Raw genomic sequence first — 14991 nt, forward strand, 5'->3', positions numbered from 1 at the left:
GAGTCAGGTTATACAGCGCGATTTCCTACCAGCCACTGTGGTCTGTGTAGATGAAGTTAGTGCCGCAGTTATATTATATTCTCTGCATTGTATGTGACTTGTGCTAGCGCTGCTGCCTATTTATTTTTCTCAACTGTCAGCTTATACCTTTCCCTTTCTTTCACTATAACCCTAGAATACTGAGGTATAGGGGGTTCACTGTACCTCACATCTACCTGTATTTGTGTGGGCTGTCACATACTGTATATCTGTGTTGCTCACTGCACTGTGCCATATTGTATGTATATCTGTGTTGCTCACTGCACTGTGCCAGATTGTGTGCTATACTATCCTTGCAGCTATGTCTAGCAAAGGCAAGAGTAGCAAGCAGGCTACTGCTCCCACTCTGGTTTGTTGTAAGTCCTGTTTAGCAGGTTTAGCTTCAGAGGATCTCATGAAAGATGGTCTATGTGCATCTTGTTATATGGTACCTTGGCCCATCGGCCCCTGCAGCCTCTCCTCAGGACCCACCTGGGCTTCTTTTTCTCAGGTCTTGGCAAAAATGAGCTCCCCCTATGGGATGGCCACAACAAGTACTGCATGCAAATCCAGTGCCTGCTTTGCCTCCTCCATCGGTAGATGTACTTTCTACCTCAGTGCAGAGTCTGGCGGCTACCTCTACAACCTTTCAACAAATGTTGCAAAAGGAGAGACCCTTACCTAGAAAAACTACTAAGCATGCTGTGTTATCTTCCCAGTGCACCCAGCTATCAGATTCTGAGCTATCGTCTGGGGAGGCAGAAGACATAGACCTCTCTCACTCTGACTCCCCCTCAGGGGAGGAGGATCCGCCTTCTAAAATGGATATAACTGCACTAGTGAGAGCTGTAAAATCAATTCTTTAAATAGAACATATAAAACCCACTCATAAGGCAAAATAGCAACTCTGTAAATGACAGAAGGTAGTTTTGCCAGAGTTTCCTCACTCTGATCTAATGAGTGAAGCATGGAATACACCAAATAAAAAGTTTGAGCTGCCTAAACGCTTGATTTCGTTTTACCCTCTTCCAGCTACTGATTGCACTAAGTGGGATGTTTCCCCTGCAGTAGATTCCCACGTGACACGCCTGGTTAAGAACTCTACCTTGTCTATCCATACAGCAACCTCCTTAAAGGATACTGCGGATAGAAGGATTGAAACTTGCCTGAAGTCTATACAAGAGCTATTACTTGTCCTGCCATGGCTATGGCCTGGGTGGCAAAAGCCATTGAGAGTTGGGCAGACGCCGTAGAAGACTCATTTCTCTCTGATGCTTCTCGGGAACAGCTGTCCTACATCTCTCACATTAGGGATGCAGCCTCCTATTTAGGAGAAGCAGCTTTGGATACTGGTCTCCTACTGTAGCTTCCAAAACATCTGCTATTTCTGTGGTAGCCCACCGTAACATTTGGCTTTGCTCATGGAAGGCAGACTCAGACTCTAAAAAGGCTTTGGAGTCTCTGTTTGGCCCAGAAATGGACAAGATTGTGACTACATTGGCAGCTTCTAAGATGGCGTTCTTTCCCTATGCATCTCCTACAAAGCCTTGGATGTCATCCTTTTGGTCCTTTCGTCCCCAGGGAAAAGCTAAAGGTCAGTCCTTTTCATGGCAGTCGACATCCACAAAGGCCTCCAAGCCTAGGACCAAACAGGCATCCACCTACCAAATTTAGCCTGCCGGGTTGGGTCTCCCTCTGGGGGCTCCCAGGATGGGAGGCCGACTTCTTCAGTTCGCCCAATTCTGCCATTAGACCACCAAAGACCCTGGGTACAAGAAGTGGTCTCCCACAGTTACACTTCTCTCATTCCCCAGCAGTTCTTTTGCACAGGACCTCCATTGGACCCAAGCAAAGCCCTGCTTCTCCAGAAGGCCAATCAGTCCTTGCTGCTCTCAGTGGTAATAATTACGGTCCTGTCATCACAGCAATGGATGGGTTATTACTCTACCCTTTTCTTGGTTCAGAAGCTCAGTAGGTCTCATCTGCCTATCCTCAACCTCAGGTCTCTGAACAAGTTTCTCAGGGTGCCCAGATTTCGTATGGAAACCCTATGCTCTATTGTCCTGGCTATGGAGCCTGGGGACTTTATGGTGTCTCTGGACATTCAGGACGCTTACCTACATGTACCTATAGCATCCACTCATCAGCTATATCTCCAATTTGCTGTCCTACAGCAACATTATCAACTTCAAGCACTGCCTTTTGGGCTTTCTACAGCTCCAAGGGTCTTTACCAAGATCATGGCAGTTATGGTGGTTTATCTTCATCGTCAGGGGATCAGACTGCTCCCATACTTGGACGATCTCTTGCTCTTAGCAAGCTCTCCAGAGATTCTTCACTGCCAACTACAGGTAACCATTGCCTTTCTACAAATACACGACTGGCTGATCAACTGGAAAAAGTCTTCCCTGACCCCTTCTCAAAGAATGGTGCATCTGGGAGCCTTCCTGGACTCTCAGACTCAGAGAATCTTCCTGACAGCAGACAAAATCTTTGCACTACAGCACCATGGGCACAGATTACTCCACATTCGCTGAGTGTCAATTCACTTTGCAATGCAGACCTTGTGATCATTGGTGTCCACCTTCGATATGGTGGAGTTCGCTCCATTCCACTCCAGGCCCCTACAACACCTGATCCTCTCCAGGTGGAATGGGCTGCCCCATCTGCTTAGATGCCAGACAATGGGCCTCTCTCCAGAGGATCGCCTGTCCCTATCCTGGTGGCTACAGATGTCCCAGTTAAACAAGGGTCGCCCCTTTTTGATCCCAGACTGGAAACACCTCACCATGGATGCAAGCCTCTGTGGGTGGGGTGCAGTGGCCGGCCAGCACTCCTTCTAAAGATGCTGGACTCCAGCTGAGGCAATCTTACAGATCAAAGTCATGGAACTCCGAGCCATCTACAAAACCCTCACTCTGGCTCAGGATATTCTTCAGGGCAGGCCAGTACAAGTACAGTCTGACAACGCCACAGCAGTGGCCTACCTCAGTCACCAGGGAGGCACTCGAAGTTGGTCAGCAATGGCAGAAGTGTCCCACATTCTCACATGGACAGAACACCATCCCAGCCATTTCCGTAGTGTTCATCCCGGGGATTCTCAAATGGTAAGTGGATTTCCTCAGCCATCACAACCTCTATGCAGAGGAGTGGTCTCTACATCCTGCTCCTGGTGGACAAATGGGGTCTACCAGACGTGGACCTCATGGCCTCACGACACAACCACAAGCTTCCAGTGTATGGGGCCAGAACAAGGGACCCCAACGCAGCCTTTGTGGATGCATTGTAAGTGAAGTGGACCTTCCTTTTGGCATACCTCTTCCCTCCAGTCTCCCTTCTTCCTTGGGTTCTTCGGAAATTCAAGCAAGAAGGGAGCACGGTCCTGTTGGTAGCTCCAGCTTGGCCCAGACATCATTGGTACTCCGATCTTCAAAGTCTCTCCATAGACGCTCCTCTCCAACTTCCTCAATGACTGGACCTGTTGTCTCAGGGTCTCTGTCTACATCCAGACCTGGCCCATCTGTTTTTGATGGCTTGGCGCTTGAGACATCCCTCCTATGGTCTAAATTGTTTTCTAGCTCTGTGGTCCAGACCATGCTCAGAGCGTGTAAACTGGCCTCTGTCTGGATTTATCACCGGGTGTGGCATACATATTTCCATTTGTGTGCACCAGAAACTATGACCCTCAAGCTTTTAGGGTTTCTAGAATCCTTGCCTTTCTTCAAGCTGGATTGGATCTCAGACTCCACCTGGCCTCTCTGAAAGTGCATGTCTCTGCTCTGTCCATCTGGTTCCAGCGCAGAATTGCTCACCTTCCTGCAAGGTGTTCTCTGTATACAACCTCCCTTTGTCCCTCCTGTGGCTCTGGGGGATTTGTCATTGGTTCTCCACACACTTAAGGAACCTCCATTTGAACCCCTGGATTCAGTAGACAACACATGGCTCACTGCAAAGACTTTTTCTTCTGGCTATAGTATCTGCCCGTAGGATATCGGATTTAGGGGCACTATCCTGTTGCTCCCCATTTCTGATTTTTCATCAGGACAGGGCTGTTCTTCGAATGTGCCCTGGCTTCCTTCCCAAGGTGGTCTCTCATTTCCTTCTTAATGAGGAAATTGTAGTTCAGACCTTTCAATCACCAGACCTCTCGGCAGATGAAGCCTCCTTGGATGTGGTCCGTGCTCTGAAGATCAATGTGGACCGTACTGGTTGCATCAGGAAAACGGATTCCCTCTTTGTCCTATATGGACTCCACAAGAAGGGATTGCCAGCTAACAAACAGACTCTGGCCAGATGTCTTCACATGACTATTTCACAGGCTTACACGCAGGCTGGTCTTCCTGTGCCGGCTACATTATCTGCTCATTCTACTCGCTCTGTGGGTCCCTCGTGGCCAGCCCGCCGTGGTGCATCTGCTGAACAACTATGCAAGACGGCCATGTGGTCTTCTGTCCACACCTTTCTTATGTTCTATGCCTTTGATACATTTGCCTGTCAGGATGCTTCCTTTGGACGCTGGTTCTCCTCTCAGCTCAGGAGCATCCCTGCCCTTGAACAACTGCTTTGGGATATCCCCATTGTCTCCCTGTGGAGCCCTATGGACCCTGAAGAATAAAAGGAGAGTTATGGTAAAACTTACCCTTGTAAACTCTCTTTCTTCGAAGTCCGTAGGATCCACAGGACACCTGCCCTGACGCACCTGGCTTCTATGGGTTTCTTTTCTTGGTCACTCGTTTTCTTCTCTGTGTGAGAGTGTGATTCTTCAGTGTACTAGTCTTCCTTCTCTCCTATCCTACTCCTGCCATGGGCTTATTAACAAAACTGAGTTGCCTTCAGGCTGTGGGCGGGGTATAGGGGGAAGGACCGGAGCATCCTGGGACAGAAAAAGCTCTGCTGTTGGTGTCCGGTCCTCCGAGTACCACCTACACCCCACTGTCTCCCTGTGGACCATATGGACTTCAAAAAAAGAAATTTAACAAGGGTAAGTTTTACCATAACTCTCATTTTCTCTGGGAAAAGGCATGACACCTACACTGTGTCAAGGTACAATGAAGCCATTCAAATAGATCACTGAAATGTGTTAAAGGGCAGTTGGAGACATTATCGTGAAAAACTACTCCAAGCCCTTTAATTTGCATTTCTTTAGCAAGCAGATTGTATTTCCCATACTTGTAATGGGAATGTGATCTGCTTGAAATTTACTAAGGGGAAATTTTGAAAAAATACCGAGTGGGAGCCCTGCTATAACGCCATCTGAAGATGTCGTTAAGCAGGGTTCCCCCCAGTTCCCCGGCTCTTGCTATGCTATGACAGATAGAGCAGAACCATGAGCTGGTCCCCCCATGATCAGCTTTGTGGTCTAAATAGATTGGGTACTTGTGTACTTTACGGACTCATTGCAGAGAGAACCCAATAAATGTTTTAAATGGTACTTGTGTACTTTACGTACACAAGTACCGAAAGTTGTCCCCACCTAAAGAAGAAAGTTGTCCCCTAGCAGGCTCACTGCGCTCACTATGCTTTGAGCTCGGTGGCTCGCTACGCTCGCCACAAGGTTATATTCCCCCTCTTTGCCCACTTGGATGGTAGGGAATGACGCTGGACACTGGCTGATGACGTCAGGGTCCTCTCCGTGAAGGGGATTTAGACATCACCATGATGGATAATAATAATGAGTGTAGAACACTTGGGTTCTTTCTGCAATGAGTCCGTAAAGTACATCTCTGCAATGAGTCCGTAAAGTACACAAGTACCATAGATTGTAGTAAATAGGAGCCTTGAAGTTTAATACTGTAGAATTATAATATTTTCATATGTGGCACTCCTGGTACCAGCATGCCCCGACAGCCATTAACTGCTGGGGCACATGGGCTGTTGTAGAACTATGAGTGTCAGAAACACATGTCTACCACAGCATGCTGGCACCTGTAGAATTTGGTATGCAAGCATGCCCCGGTATCCAAGGCTTACTGTGATCTGTAGTGACATTGTGCAAAAAAAAACCTCACTTCAATTCAAGTCCATTAATGACAGGCTGCCATAACAACTAATCCAGAGTGGCTTTTCATTGATTTGCTAGAGGTATAGTTGCTAATTTAAAAAATGACAATGGTCTATTGCAATTGTTCACCAGCATTTAATCCTTTGAGCACTGAAAAACATCACTGAAAGCCAGTCACTGTTACCTGAATGTTATATTGATCTAAAAATCACCTTAACATTCCCTAAAGCTATATGCATACATACAATGCTACTGTATATACTGCCATTTCAATATCACTACTCCTATCATGAACAATTATTTTATGAACATGACTTTCCAAATCAAAAGGATTACCATGTGTACCTTGTATTGCCGGTTAATGTACAGTATTTATATACTATAGTGATCATAAATTAACTAAAATGTTTCCTACAATACTATTTGAGATGTAATGAGGTTTTTACTAGAGATGGTTCAGTTTTCCTGAAAAAACAAACACACCGTAAATGGTAAATGGTAAATCCAGGTGATCTTTACTTTCTTATTGCCACGATGCGCAGTGATAGGAAATTATAATTATCATGTCTAAAACCCAATAATTAATAAATATTCACCATGATAAGGTGCAACAGCCACATTAGTTAGATATCGTGGGGCTGATTCAGTTCTCGGCAATGTGCAGTGATGTTCAGTGGCAAATCTTTGCTGACTTCCCTATATTGGGTGCGAAAGAGAACCAGCGAAGATGGATGGTCGTGTAGTACACCTAATAACTGCTCCAAAAACACTATGTGTACATCACCCGGAATTGAATCACCCCCTTTCCCCCCCCCCCGTTAGCTAAATTATGCCCCTTTTACACCAGAGCAAAAACCTGGGTTTTTGCTGGGTCTACCCGGGTCGCAGCTCAGTGTAAAAGGGTCCCTGAAAAATAAACTGGGTCAAGTGACCTGGCAATCCAACCCAGGTAGCTACCAGGGTCAGACCCAGGATGGACCTGGGTAATGGTGCAGTGTAAACGGCGCAACCCGGGTTATCCGACCTGGGTCATGCCTAAGATGAGCTGATTGGTGGTTGTGGAGCAGTCATCTCCCACTTTTTATGACCTCACAAGTTTAGCAGGGCAGACCCAGGTTCAGTGTGAACGGGGCTGACCTGAAAATAACCCAGATCGATGGTGCTGTGTAAATGGTGTTTGAGATGGGTCTGACCTGGGTTGGAACCATGTCTCAAAAACCAGGTCGAACCAGGGTTTTTGGTGGAAAAGAGGTATTAGTGATTAGAGGTAGAAATACTGGATGGCTGCACTGCTACTAACAGCAGCAAAATCACTTTCATGAGCTCACTACCTGCTTGTTATAACACAAATCATGTCAGACTTTTTAGTAGACACCTGTGCAAAGCTGAGGGGGTCATTTTGTATTGCTAAACTAAAGCCATAGCAGAAGGAAATGAAGTCAGCTAGAATTTTATGAATGTATCTCTGGGGCACAGTGAGTTCACAGGCAACAGGTGACATGATAGGGAGGAAAGCAGCAAAAGGCAGTGTGAGTGTGGGAAGCCACAACAGGACCCTGTCACATTATCTGAGGCAGCTAGTACTGGAAGCCCCTCTAGCTCCCACAGACCACCCTGACTTGTTTGTACAACTGAACGCTTATTTGGTCAGTTGCTAATGTTTTACTTTCACATATATCACTTTTTACAGTGATTCTCCGTACAGACACTTATATGGCTCTATATACCAAGAAGCAAAGTCTACAATACTGTACCATGTAACAGTTTTTAGGGCCTATTGACAAGATGGGGTACATTTCAGTTTTCAATTTGGGGTCAATTCTCTGCATATCCCATTATGAATAATACATAAACAAATTAATTCTTTGGTGGAAAAAAAAATGTATTACACCTGAGGCAAATTAGTTTTCCACTGTGAAATGGCAAAATTGTTACTTTTCTTTAAGAACATGGAGGAGAGGCCAGCAAACGCTTTAACACTCTGCAGCAAGTATCATGTAAAGGTCTAGAGAGTGGTAGACACGGGAATCCAATAGTGGGCAAAATATGAGTTCAGCGAAAGGCAAGCCTTACTGGGCATTGCACATATTGCCACTTACAGCTGCACTTACCATGTACATACCATAGTTTACTTATTATGTACTTTCCATGTACTTGCTATAGTCTATTTACCATGATGAATAGGAAGAAAATAAAATTGTGAAATGCTTTAGGATTGCCTTTAGCACTTGACTGAAAAAGTAGATAAAATGGGCTTCTACTTATGGTAAGTGATCAGATAAAAGTCAGTCAGTTTGCATATTCCTAGCGTGCATGATTTCATGGTGGGTGCTGTATTAGGTATTGGTCTACTATGGTTAACACAGAATACAGTACAAAATAGTTCAGCTGATAAAAGTCATATATAAGGGTTCAGACTTGTACGTCATTCTAAATCTATCTACACAATAAAAAGCATAATACCGATGTCTTTTCAATCCAGACACGTCTATAAAAGTAAGCAAAAAATATGGAAATAATTGAGCAAGTCGCAAAGTTGTTGTGCAGTTTTTGGAGGGAGTAAGTTGTTATTAAACTACTATGGCAAACAATTACAACTGCACTAAACATGTGATGAACACCTTAGCTTAAGTGCTGTCATTTTGTGCACCAATGGCAACAAAATAACAACGACATAGCATTCTTATCCTAAGTGCTCAGATTTCATACAATACAAATTACACACACAGACAAATAAAACGCCTCCATGTTTTTGTAAAGGTCATCAACTTTCCTCCCAATGATCCGCTAATGGAGTCCTAATGACTAACTGATATATTTGCAGCCTCCCTCAATAATTCCTTTATAATTGTTTTTCTCCTGTGTCCTATTGCTGCCCTGCTAAGACAGATACTGTAAGATACACATAGAGGAATTATTAAAGTACTAAAAATGAAATGAATACATTGGCTTTAGAACTGAACACAGATTTGTGCCAAAGAGAAATCAACATAGTAGTGGCACAAGCCAGGGACATTCAACGTAAGGTCATGTTATTGATCACCTTTAATCATTAGAGGGAGAGGAGGTACATGGTTTAACAGTTTACAAAGTCAAATATTCTGACAGCTGTTCTAGATGTGTGGGAGCCAAATTCCTGGAAGAGGAGAAGGGCAATACCTGCCAGTCATCTGATTTCATTTATTTACATGTGTCATGTTCCGAATGCACTCACATGATTGACAAAATATTTAAAAGAGCATGTTGTGCAATATACCAGAATAATAAAATGTAATTGAATTTGTAAACACAGGATGAGAAAAACAAACCATCATCCATATGTAATCAGAATAAAATCTAGACATTAAGGGGCATATTACTTACTATTGAGATCTTAGGGGGTCTATTCATTATGAAGAAATTGTAAAAAGGGCACAATAAGTGGTGATGAATATGGTCCTTAGACTCGATAATCAGAATTTATTATTGTTGCTATACAAGATAAAGGGAGAAAAGAGTAAAAAACGAGAAAATCCCTGTACATACCGCTGCCCAGTATGTACTAAAAGGATTTTCTCTGTCTGCAGCCTGCCAGTGCTAAGTGCAGGCTACAATATCATGCTGCACCTGGATCAACTAACGCTGCCATAGCCATCTATGGCAGCGCTAAGTGTCCCAGGTGTTACTAAGAGGAGAGGTCACTTAAGGGGGGTTGCGAATTAGTAGCCCATAGGCTACTATAGTGTAATGCCACCTAGAGATGGCATTATCCTATCCGGGCCAAACTCCAGAATACTTCTGTTGGAAAATGAGGGAGCACAGCAAATATCAGAGACGTCTGCTGTGGTCTCTCCTTCATACATTAATGGGATTTGTATTATTTGTGGGTATCCCCCCCCCAAAAAAGGTGTTTTCGGGGAATATCCCGTAAATATCATATCACATACGGCCCCCGCACTGACTACCTCACAGCCCCCTCCTGACATTCACTGAACCTCTCACAAGCGCTCATTGACCCCTCACAGCACAAACACTGATACCTTCACAGCACCCACTGAACCCCAATATGTCCACCTCAATGCACTCACTTTCCCCCTTAACTGGCCCCCTCACAGCACTAACTGATTCCCTCACAGCCCCTCCTCACAGCATTCAGGCCACCTCCCAGATCACTCCCTGACCCCCCTTACGGCTCACTCACTGTCCCCTTACATCACTCACTGCCCCTTTATGGTACTTACTGCACACACATTGACCCCCAGACTGCCTACCTCCCCCTCTCACTGCCCTTTCCCAATACACACTAAATCCTTCACGGCACAAAGTGTCCCCTTCAAAAAAACATACCAACCAGCACACTCTCTTATGCCCCCTACTAGCTCATTCACTGCCCCCTCATGACACATACAAACTTACCTGAGTCTGCTTGATTGAACGGCGACTGACTCTAGGCTCCTCTGCAGTGGCACATAGCGTGACATAATATCAGGATTGTGCCTTCAAAGCCTGCTGAAATGAGCAGGTTCTAGCACATACAGTACAGTAGCTGGGTCAGGAACTGCATATTGAAACAAAAATGACAAAAAAATTACGGGGACACAAGCCCCAATGTCGCCCCCCCTGAATCCGCCACTGACCAATAGGGTACACAGGTTGGGTGCACTCCTCCAAGACCTTGTCCCTAGGCTACAGATCAGGTTCAGAGAACTGTGAAGAGAGCTATCTCTCTAGAAGCATTGGGGATTGTGGCCCGGAGACCCGGCCTTCGTGGCTAAAAAGGCCGCTACAGCACTGAAGGGGTTAACCCTCGAGTTTCTGCAACCTTTTTTTAATAGACAAGTTCCAGCACTGGAAGATGGGACTAGTGCCAACAGTTATGCACACATATATTTAAGTCAGTTATATATATATATATATATATATATATATATATATAGTATCCACACAATTCAGCAGTGCTTAAACTGCAATGTTTCAGCGCTTTAATCCGCGCTTTTGTCAAGCCAAAGATAATATATATATATATTTATATATATATATATATATATATATATATGTTGCTGTAAAACACTGCAGCTGATCTGCAATGCATTGGTGTATAAAGCAGAGAATATTTAATAGTCTATTACATGTTTAAATTAGGGATGTGCAGGCTCGGATAGGTTCGAGTTTGCACGTTGAGTTCGGATTTTTCCCTCCAAAAAAACGGAACTCAGAAAGAGGCTAAACGTCATCTTACATGGACGAACATCATCATTCCTGGACAAAAGTCCAGGAATGATGATGTTCGTCCATGTAAGATGACGTTTAGCCTCTTTCTGAGTTCCGTTTTTTTGGAGAGAAAAATCCGAACTCAACGTGCAAACTCGAACCTATCCGAGCCTGCACATCCCTAGTTTAAATATATTTAAGATGTGTTTAAATGCACTTTTTGTATAAGGAATTACCAATTTCTGTGACTGCAGGGAAATAAATGCTAATTGTCATTTCCTAGCAAGAGGTCTGATTAATGGAAAGATCTTTTGTGGTCATTGCACTCCAAGTGAGGTTTGAAGTTTTCTGTGGGAAGGTGTGAAGAGTGTCAAATGGCCCTGAGGTGGTCTCTTGTGTGTCTATGCTCTTGGGGAAAAAAAATAAGTTTGTTTTCCATGATTTCCTGCACATTGGAGGAAGACGAATGCTAATACTATTGCTGGTTAACCTACATAGATATTTTGACTATGTGTGATAAATGTATCAAAGGATGAAAGTAAATTACCAGTTCCTGTGGGTTGTGAGTTGTAATTACATTTGGGATAGATGGTCTGATTGGTATGCAAGACCAACTGTGAGGATTTCACCATGCTGTATTATGTGTTCTGACGATATATACGAGGCCTGTGTATCTTTTTGAACATCAAGAAGGATTGAACTACTGTGAAACATTAGTATGCTGACCCCCTTAAACTAAGAGGAAGAGTCGTTTTAAGACTATTTGAGCAATAAACATCTTGCCTTTTCAAACAACTACATCTGAATCCTGCGACAACAGCATTGCGCCAAACGCTATTCTGTTCTCCGGCTGTTCTGGATTGAGCCCAGTGTCTCACAGCTTTAGCCCTCTGCCAGCTGCCGTGCAGAGCCTGGTCCATTGCAAGGGATCAGTTGGTATCAGCCAACACCAATCAGCAGGTGTGGCTACAGCTTTTCTACGCATATGCAGCAAAGGCGGTTCCAGGTGCCGATGGTAGTAGCCTGGAGGAAGTGGTTCCAGATGCCAGTGTAGGAGCCTGTGTGTATGTAACTGGTTCCAAATGTTGATGATAGAAGTTTGGTGGTGTCACTGGTGGTGGCGCAGTGGGCATAGTCTGTAACAGGCGGTAACTGACGGTAAGAGGGAATCACTGATACCACAAAGATCCAGTGAGCAAAAAAACTAACCTGTGATCAGGTAGCATGAGAGGTCATCCGGTCACAGAGACCCCTTGAAAATGTTGTTATGGGATCCACAATGTTCTATTTATGCCACTGGGTTCTGCTTTGTATACTAATTAGGGGTGTGCACCGGCCACTTATCGTGTTTTGTGTTTTGGCTTTGGATCTGGATCTTTCTTCGTGCTTTGGATCTGGATTGGTTGTGCCAAAACCACCCTTCCGTGTTTTGGGTTCTGGGTTTTGTGTTTTGGATCTGTATTTTTTTTTAAAAAAAGCTTAAAAACAGCTAAAATCACAGAATTTGTGGGTTTTTCTGCTCCTATGCTATTATTAACCTCAATAACCTTCATTTCCACTCATTTCCAGTCCATTCTGAACACCTCACACCTCACAATAGTGTTTTTATGTCCAAAAGGTTGCACCGAGGTAGCTGGATGACTATGCTAAGCGATACGAGTGGGCGGCACAAACACGTGGCCCATCTAGGAGTGGCACTGCAGTGGCAGACAGGATGGCAGTTTGAAAAACTAGGCCCCAAACTGTACATAATGCAAATGCAAAGAAAAAAAAGAGGTGCAAGATGGAATTGTCCTTGGGCCCTCCCACCCACCCTTATGTTGTATAAACAGGACATGCACACTTTAACAAACCAATCATTTCAGCGCCAGGGTATGCCACACGACTGTGGCTGAAATGATTGGTTCGTTTGGGCCCCTACAAAACAAGCTGGCAATTAATCTGTCCCTGCACAAACTGGCTCTACGGAGGCAAGATGTCGTCCTCATCCTCCTCATCCACCGATTCCTCACCCTCTTCAGTGTTGTGTACATCCTCATCCTCACAGAGTATTAACTCGTCCCCACTGGAATCCACCACCACAGGTCCCTCTGTACGTTCTGGAGGCTGGTCTCCCTGGAAGAGTTGATAATTCATTTTGATGAACATCATCTTCTCCACATTTTGTGGAAGCAACCTCCTACGCCTTTCACTGACAAGGTTCCCGGCTGCACTAAACACTCTTTCGGAGTACACACTGGAGGGGGGGCAACTCAGGTAAAATAGAGCCAGTTTGTACAGGGGCCTCCAAATTGCCTCTTTTTCCTGCCAGTACAGGTATGGACTGTCTGACATGCCTACTTGGATGCTGTCACCGATGTAAGCCTCCACCATTCTGTCAATGGTGACAGTATCATATGTAGTGACAGTAGACATGTCTGAAATTGTTGCCAGGTCCTTCAGTCCGGACCAGATGTCCAAACTTGGTCCTGCCTGCCCTGCATCACCGCCAGCAGGTTGCTTAGGATAGCTAAGTTTTTTCCTGGCAGCCCCAGTTGCGGGAGAAAATGAAGAAGGAGCTGTTGACGTGTCACGTTCCGCTTCAGCTGACAGTGTGCTCACCAGCAGGTCTTTGCACCTCTGCAGGCTTGTGTCGGCCGGAAAGAGAGACACCACATATGCTTTAAACCTAGGATCTAGCACGGTGGCCAAAATGTAGTGGTCTGATTTCAACAGATTGACCACCCTGGAATCCTGGCAAAGCGAATGAAGGGTTCCATCCACAAGTCCCACATGCTGAGTGGAATCGCTCCGTCTTAGCTCCTCCTTCACTTTCTCCAGCTGCTTCTGCAAAAGCCTGATGAGGGGAATGACCTGACTCAAGCTGGCAGTGTCTGAACTGACTTCACGTGTGGCAAATTCGAAGGGCTGGAGAACCTTGCACAACACGGAAATCATTCTCCACTGCGCTTGAGTCAGGTGCATACCCCCTCCTTTGCCTATGTCATAGGTGGATGTATAGGCTTGTATGGCCTTTTGCTGCTCCTCCATCCTCTGAAGCATATAGAGGGTTGAGTTCCACCGCGTCACAACCTCTTGCTTCAGGTGATGGCGGGGCAGGTTCAAGAGTGTTTGCTGGTGCTCCAGTCAGGAGCACGCAGTCGCTGAATGGCGAAAGTGGCCAGAAATTTTTCGGGCCACCCACAGCGTCTCCTGCACGCCCCTGTCGCTTTTCAGAAAATTCTGCACCACCAAGTTTATTGTGTGAGCAAAACATGGGACGTGCTGGAATTTGCCCAGATGTAATGCCCGCACAATATTGGTGGCGTTGTCAGATATCACAAATCCCCAGGAGAGTCTAAGTGGGGTAAGCCACTGGGCGATGATTTCCCTCAGTTTCTCTAAGAGGTTGTCGGCGGTGTGCCTCTTACTGAAACCGGTGATACACAGCGTAGCCTGCCTTGGAACGAGCTGGCGTTTCTGAGATGCTGCTACTGGTGACGCTGCTGCTGTTGCTGCGTAAGGTGATACATCTACCAAGTGGGCTGTCACAGTCATATAGTCCTTAGTCTGCCCTGTTCCACTTGTCCACATGTCCGTGGTTAAGTGGACATTGGGTATAATGGCATTTTTCAGGACACTGAGGACACTTTTTCTGACGTTTCTGTACAGTCTCGGTATCGCCTGCCTAGTGAAGTGGAATCTAGATGGGATTTGGAACCGGGGACACACTACCTCCATCAATTGTCTAAATCCCACTGCATTAATGGCGGATACCGGACGCACATCTAACACCAACATAG

Source organism: Taudactylus pleione, unplaced genomic scaffold (assembly GCF_031769625.1).
Source record: "Taudactylus pleione unplaced genomic scaffold, aTauple2 ptg000095l, whole genome shotgun sequence".
NCBI classification, from domain to species: domain Eukaryota; kingdom Metazoa; phylum Chordata; class Amphibia; order Anura; family Myobatrachidae; genus Taudactylus; species Taudactylus pleione.